Raw genomic sequence first — 6,767 nt, 5'->3', positions numbered from 1 at the left:
GAGAGAGAGAGAGAGAGAGAGAGAGAGAGAGAGAGAGAGAGAGAGAGAGAGAGAGAATGTTTTTCAATGGGGGTCTTGTTTTATTAGACAGGGTCTCACTATATACCCCTACTAACCTTAAGATCAAGAGCTATACCTGTCTCTGCCTACCAAATCCTAGGGAATTCACGCCATGATCAACTACAATAGTACTTTTTTCAATGTCAAATATTCTTTATTTGTATCATGCATAAACCACAGTACATGCCTTTCAGTGGTAAAAGGCAGCATCCTTGACATAGGGAATTCTAATTAAAACCATTAGCATTGTCAAGAACAGAAAGTTGCTTCCTGACATTTAAATATTGCCTGTAACAGACCAGTGAACACAAACACTGAAACACAAGAGAGCTTTGTTTCTGAGACGGTGATAGAATTTTCCCAGTGTTTAAACATATTCATATGCCCAGTTATATGTATATGTAATCTAAGTATAAAACCATTTAACAGGTTTGAAGTGACATATCCATCTGTGTGGAAAGTAGAACATTATCAATTAATTTCAACCTTATCTTGAGAAAGGAAGAGTAGTGATAGTATTTATGCAACTAGAATTGTTACTTTTTTAAAAGATCATATCCACTTTACTACATACAAGTCAATTTTACTTAAATCAGGACTGTACAACAAAAAACATTATTAGCCATTTGTAACCTGAATTTTGGTGTATACATTAAATTATAGTACACATTTGTTTTATAATAAATAAGGCAGTGGTATTGCTTATTAGTAGGCTTTTTAACATAAGCTATTAAGTCTGCCCTTTCTCCCTTCTTAATCACAGTGAAGATCTCTTTTGTTTTCAGGGATTCTCCAAACACTCCTTCAAGATATTCTCCCCCCAGGTGATGTCTTTGCTCTTGTTGGCATCTGTGTAAAAGAATCCAGCCACATGACCTGTCTTCCTCCCAAACAGACTATGGAGGTTTGGTACAGTCTTATGCTTGCCTCTCTTTTCCACAGTGTGGCACTTAAGCACACTTCTGAACAAGTCTTCTTGCCTTTCTCAACATCGTGCATTTTTAATTCTAATTAGCTCTCAGATGGTCACCAGCCAAAGGCTATGTCGCAAAGATGGACATTCCATTCTCTATACAATAGCATTTTTTAAAGTACTTAGGAATAAATATAACAAAATATGTACCATGTCTCTACCATAAAAGCTATTTAGAAAAAAAAATTGCTGAAATAAACTAAGACTTAAATAAATGGAGGCATCAGGTTCAGAATTTAAAGGCTAACTAGTGTTGCTGGGCTGGGAATACAGGGTGGTAGGATGTGTGCTAGCTTAGGACATCAGGTCTTGAGTTCAAGGCTTAGCACTCCTTCCAAAAAGCTATCAACTTTCCAAAATATCTAAGTTACAGCAGTCTCCATCAAAAGTGCCATAGTGCACATGTAAGTGTCAGAAGATAACTTTTAAGAGTCTGTTCCCTCCTTGTTTCAATTTCAGGGACTGAACTCAGGCCAACAGGCTTGGCAGCAATATATTTTCTGAGCCATCTCACGAGCCTAATAGCATATTTTTTTAAACAGAAAAGTCCTTCTTCAAATCACCTTTTAGAAGCTCAATATGTATAATATACACACACATAAATAATAAGCAGAACAGTTTTGCAGAAGAGGAAGATAGAATCAGTTCTGTGCACCCAGGCATCATCCTCAGGAATTCTAGAGCTCTACAGACTGAAAACAAAGACAAAAATTACCACAAATTAAGCAGAAAAATCTAAGTTTAATAATTTCACAAAGCAAAGAGAAGAGTAACATGAATAGCACACAAATAAAACCAGAGTCTGAATCCGAACCAGTCATCTTTAGCCAATGACCTTCTCACCATATCAAGTTCCCCTGCTTTGGATGTATGGGGAAGCCCTAACTGGCAAAATGTAGGCCTGTTGGTAAAAGCCAAAATCAAAGAACTGACTGAAAAAGCATAATCAATGGTGGGAAATTTGAAAAGAATGTGTCAATAGCAGGAATCTAAAAGGAGTAAAACAGGCTGTTTACTCAGAATGCCATCAAATATCAGTCTGGGCAAAATGACCAACAAGGCCTCAAGAAAAAGAAAGTGAGTCACTCTGAATGACAGGTGAGATTAACCTATTTGTGAAACTATAAAAACAAACAAAAAACAGTTGGTAGTCAAATATGTAGGTGTTTGTCCTTTAGTAGGAACAAGCAAAATGTATGTGCTTCAAACCATAAGAAAAGTAACTGGGCTCCTGCAATCACCACAGAATTAATAAAGATAGTTCCTCCCACATTAGTCCATTAGACTTTGTAGAACTAAACTCTTGAGTTCAATCCCAAGAATCCATGTAAAGAGAAAAGGCTGGGCCTGATGTTACATGCTTGTGATCCCAGCACTGGGAAGCAGAGACAGGAGGATCCCTTGGGCTTAGCCTACTTGGCAAGTTCTAGACCAGCTGAGTGTCATGCCTCAAAAGAGGTAGGCGAAACCTGAGGAACAACATCCAAGATTGTCTTCTCACATCCATGCTCATTCACACGATGGACACCTACACATGTGTACACATACAAACGAAGCATAGGTCTTACAAGACTGCGGTAAGAAGATTGTACTTGTTCAAGTTCCAGACAAGCTTATGCTACATAGTGAGTTCCAGGCTCATGTGAGCTATATATGTGAAACTTAAAAGAAAACAGCATCAGGAGGCAGAGGCAGGAAGACTGCCATTAATTCGAGGCAGTCTACAGACCTTGCTACAAGAGTCCAGGCTATTGACTTACCAAGGCTGGTAAGATGATTCAACAGGTAAGGGCTCTTACTAAACCTTCAGCTTGATCTCCAAAACCCACATAATAAAGGTGGAAGGAAAGAACCAACTCCATAAGGGTTGTCCTTGTACCTTCATGTGGTGGTTTGAATGAAAATGGCCCATAGGCTCATAGGGAGTGGCGTTACTGGCAGTGCGGCTTTGTTGGAGGAAGATATGGCAAAACAAAGTCCAAGATATGTCCAACCTAACCTACAGAGATATTACATCACAGAACGCAGAACTGCAGAATCAAAACTAAAAACGAGGTTAAACTTGCATTTTACAAAGACCACATCAACTAAATTCCCAAGGTGATTACAGCACATTAGTATGATAGAAGCCTAAATGCATGGTAGTAAAGCCATGGATACATGATAGTTAAAGCAGGAGGTATAATAGTTATAGCAGGATGCAACATGTCACTGGCTAGTATTTAAAAGGAATACAGGACAACAGTTCCTGGTACATTATACACTATTACATGAAGACAAGGATTGAGAAACCCAAATTATCTGAAATTACTATAAAAACCCTATGTCTTATATCTGCCTTTTCTGCATATTCTTAATATTTCTGCGTTCCTTCCTCCTTCTTCTTACCCCCTCCCCCATTCTCTTCCTCACTATGACCATTATCTATGTAAAACCCAAAGTAACACTCAGGCTCTGCATCTCAAGTTCACAAGGGAAAATAGACACATGTGGACACAGTAAAACAGGTAACCGAATAAGGAAAAGGAACAGCTGACATAAACACAGCACTAAGTACCAATCCCACTTACCCAAATGAAGCCATTTCAGAAATCCAGAAAATGTTATATCTAAGTTACCTTTAAATTAAACTTAAATTACCTTTGATGAATTTTATCTTAGAATCTATTGACATATTTCTAAAATACCTTTCTTAAACAACTGCAGTACTGGCACAAATAACACTTTCCACAAACTTTCAACTTTATTTCAAAAGCAATAGCTTTTTGTAGAATTTTTAACTTTGGTCTTGGAAGCCTGGCAGGGTAGTTAACACCTGTAATTCTTGAACTCTGGAGGCTAAGGAAGGAGAACTGCCACAAGTTCAAAGCCAGAATGGTCTATATCGTCAGTTCTAGGCCACCCTGAGATGCAGAGTGAGACCCTGTCTCAAAAAAAAAAAATAAATAAATAAAATAAAATAAAAAAATAAAGATGTGGATTGGGTATATACCTTAGTTGGTAGAGTATTTGCCTAGCATGCACAAAGCCCTGGGTTCAAGCCCCAACACTACATAAACCAGGTATGGTGGTACCAGGTATGGTGGTGTACTCCTGTAATCTCAACAATGAGATGGAGGCAGGAGGATCAAATGTTTGAGGTCATCTTTGGCTACATAGCAAGTTCAAACAAGACCAGCCTAGTATATATGAGACTGTGACTTAAAGAAAAATGTGGGGAAAAAAACCACACACACACACACACACAGTGTTTTATTTCAGTTTGTTTTTTTGAGACAGGTCTCTCTACATAGCCCTGGCTGTCCTGGAACTCATCAAGTAGACCAGACTGGCCTTGAACTCACAGAGACCCACCTACCTCTGCCTCCTGAGCTCTGGAATTAAAGGAGTGCACAACCATGCCTATGCCTGGCCTGAAAAAAACAAACAAACAAACAAAAAAAAACCTTAATATTAAGCAAAATTGAAAGTTTGTTCATATTCTTAGTTATAAAAGAAATACAAAAAGGACTTTAATACTTAAATACACAGGGGCTGGAATACTTCCAAAAATTTAAGTCATAATTGTCTAATCATAATTTTGTACAACCATATTCTTTATGTGTCTGAGCTAACTATGCTATATTCAGCATGTTCCATGGTTAACTTAAGTAGACAAACTTGGTTCTGAGTAGCTAGGCCCTACTTTATGAATAAGCTCTTATTGATATTTTCTAAAGGTTGAAAAAATAGGGAAGTAATCTAGCCACAATGCATATGACTGGGACATTTTACAGCTGTGACTACAGTTAACAATAACCCAAAGTTTTCAGTGTACTCACTAACAAATTCAAACATACAAGAGATCATTTATTAATCATCTAAAAATTAAATGCAAGTTACTTTTTATCCTCAAAATAATAATCTGGACATAGATATATATTCTCTTGGTGGTGTTATGATACATTTAACCAGAATGTCTATTTGTTTTTTGTTTTTTGTGACAAGGTCTTATTACATAGACTACACTGTTCTAGAACATGATCTGCCTGAACCTCTCAAGTACTGGGGATGGATTACAGTCATGCACCACCACACCTGGTTTTAGTATTTCTTACAAGACAGAGGAAATATATCTAGTAAGAAACATATAATTAATTTCTTACACAACTTCATCATTGTATTTCCTGGTTCAAAGAAAGGGAGACAGATGTTAACACCATCAAACTATCACCTCAACAGGAAGCTCTCACACTTTAAGTTTCTACAGTATTGTATCTCTAAAATGCAGTAAGTGTTCCTTCTCCCCAATGACTTCTGCGCACCTTACTGTTCCTATTAATCTATGTTCATGTTTCTATAATCCAGGGCTTAAATGAGGTTACCTTTAACCAGCAATCAAATTATTTTTTTGATGACTACATGCCTGCATGGTATTCATGCAGTAACTCTCGCTCATATACACATAAAAGAACTAGGAATTTGGTTTGTCAAATATAAAATATATAATTTACCTAGTAAAAATCTACCTACACAATACTGTGACATCCAAATCAAAGGCAGCTAACTGAAATTGTATCTTCTGCAAGCAAGGAATAAAACAACAGTAGTATATTTGGGAACAGAGTGGCAAGTTTATTTTTGAGAGGTTACTAAAGTTAAAAAGGCCAATGACATTATCTTTTGATGAAGCTAATAAAGAACGGGTAATTTTAATAATATCTAAAACTAAGAGTCATAAAAATGTATTTAGTGTGATAAACTGCTAGCTCTAAATTTTTTAATGTAAAGAAACATCTTCAAATTAATCTTTTGATTAATCTATTAGCATCTTTCCAAAGCACCTAGATCATATGTGTAATATACTGAATAATACTAAATAATAAAGTGCTTCCCTGTGAAGAAAAAACAACACATATATAGAAAATAAGCTGAGAGACAGCTCAGTGGTTAAGAGCAAAGGCTGCTCTTGCACAGAACCCAGATCCATTCCCAGCACCCACTAAGCAGTTCACAAACACCTGTAACTCCAGTTCTAGGGGATTTAATACCCAGGTCTGGCCTCCATGAGTTTCAGGCACACACTCGGTGTACAAACATACAAACCAGCCAAATACTCATATACATAAAATAATTTCTAAAAAGAAAAGAAAAATAGGTAAGAAATACATGGAAAGGAAGAAAGCACAAATCAAATGTCAATGAAACAGTGAGAAATTTAAAAGTTCAAAAGAAGGGGGAAAGATGACTAAGAGGCAGAATTTGAATTACACATTAAAAGATGATCAGAATGTAAGATAAATGTCACAAAGAACAAACTATATATGCACCTCAGGTACTAAGAAGACCATTCTGGCTGAAAAAGACACCTGAAGCTAGATTTGACTAATAAGCTATGACTAATTTTTTAAAAAAAATATTCAACAAAAAATTTAAAAATCTGGCTAAAACTTGTTAATAGAAAGCTTCAAAGCATGTACACTATAAGCTGACATGAAAAAGGAAACATTTAGGGGCTCACAGAGTGTTTGTCAGTGAGTGCAAGGTTCTGGGTCCTATACCCAGCACCGCAAAAGAGGGTATGGTAGCATTTAGGGAAGAGCCACATTGTAGCCATATATAGAATAATATTAATGAGAACAGGTTGGAAAGTTAGAAATCTACTAGGAAGTAAATACAGATCTCAAGGTTATATCAGTACAGTAAGTTACAGTATAATTATAGCAAGCAATACAGAGTGCCTGACCAAGAGTAC

General features: G+C 36.6%; 1 protein-coding gene and 1 pseudogene across 1 annotated transcript in view; both read right to left on the bottom strand.

Annotated features, from left to right (window-relative positions):
- The window catches only part of Adam10 (ADAM metallopeptidase domain 10), a 103,116-nt gene that overhangs the window by 67,665 nt on the left and 28,684 nt on the right, over window positions 1-6,767 (bottom strand). The gene's annotated exons all lie outside the window — the stretch shown is intronic.
- On the bottom strand, window positions 29-4,433 carry LOC126490583 (cytochrome c, somatic-like; annotated as a pseudogene).

Source organism: Alexandromys fortis, unplaced genomic scaffold (assembly GCF_014885135.2).
Source record: "Alexandromys fortis isolate MF-2015 unplaced genomic scaffold, M_Fortis_MF-2015_v1.1 scaffold_22, whole genome shotgun sequence".
NCBI classification, from domain to species: domain Eukaryota; kingdom Metazoa; phylum Chordata; class Mammalia; order Rodentia; family Cricetidae; genus Alexandromys; species Alexandromys fortis.
This window is presented reverse-complemented; position numbering and strand designations above follow the sequence as displayed.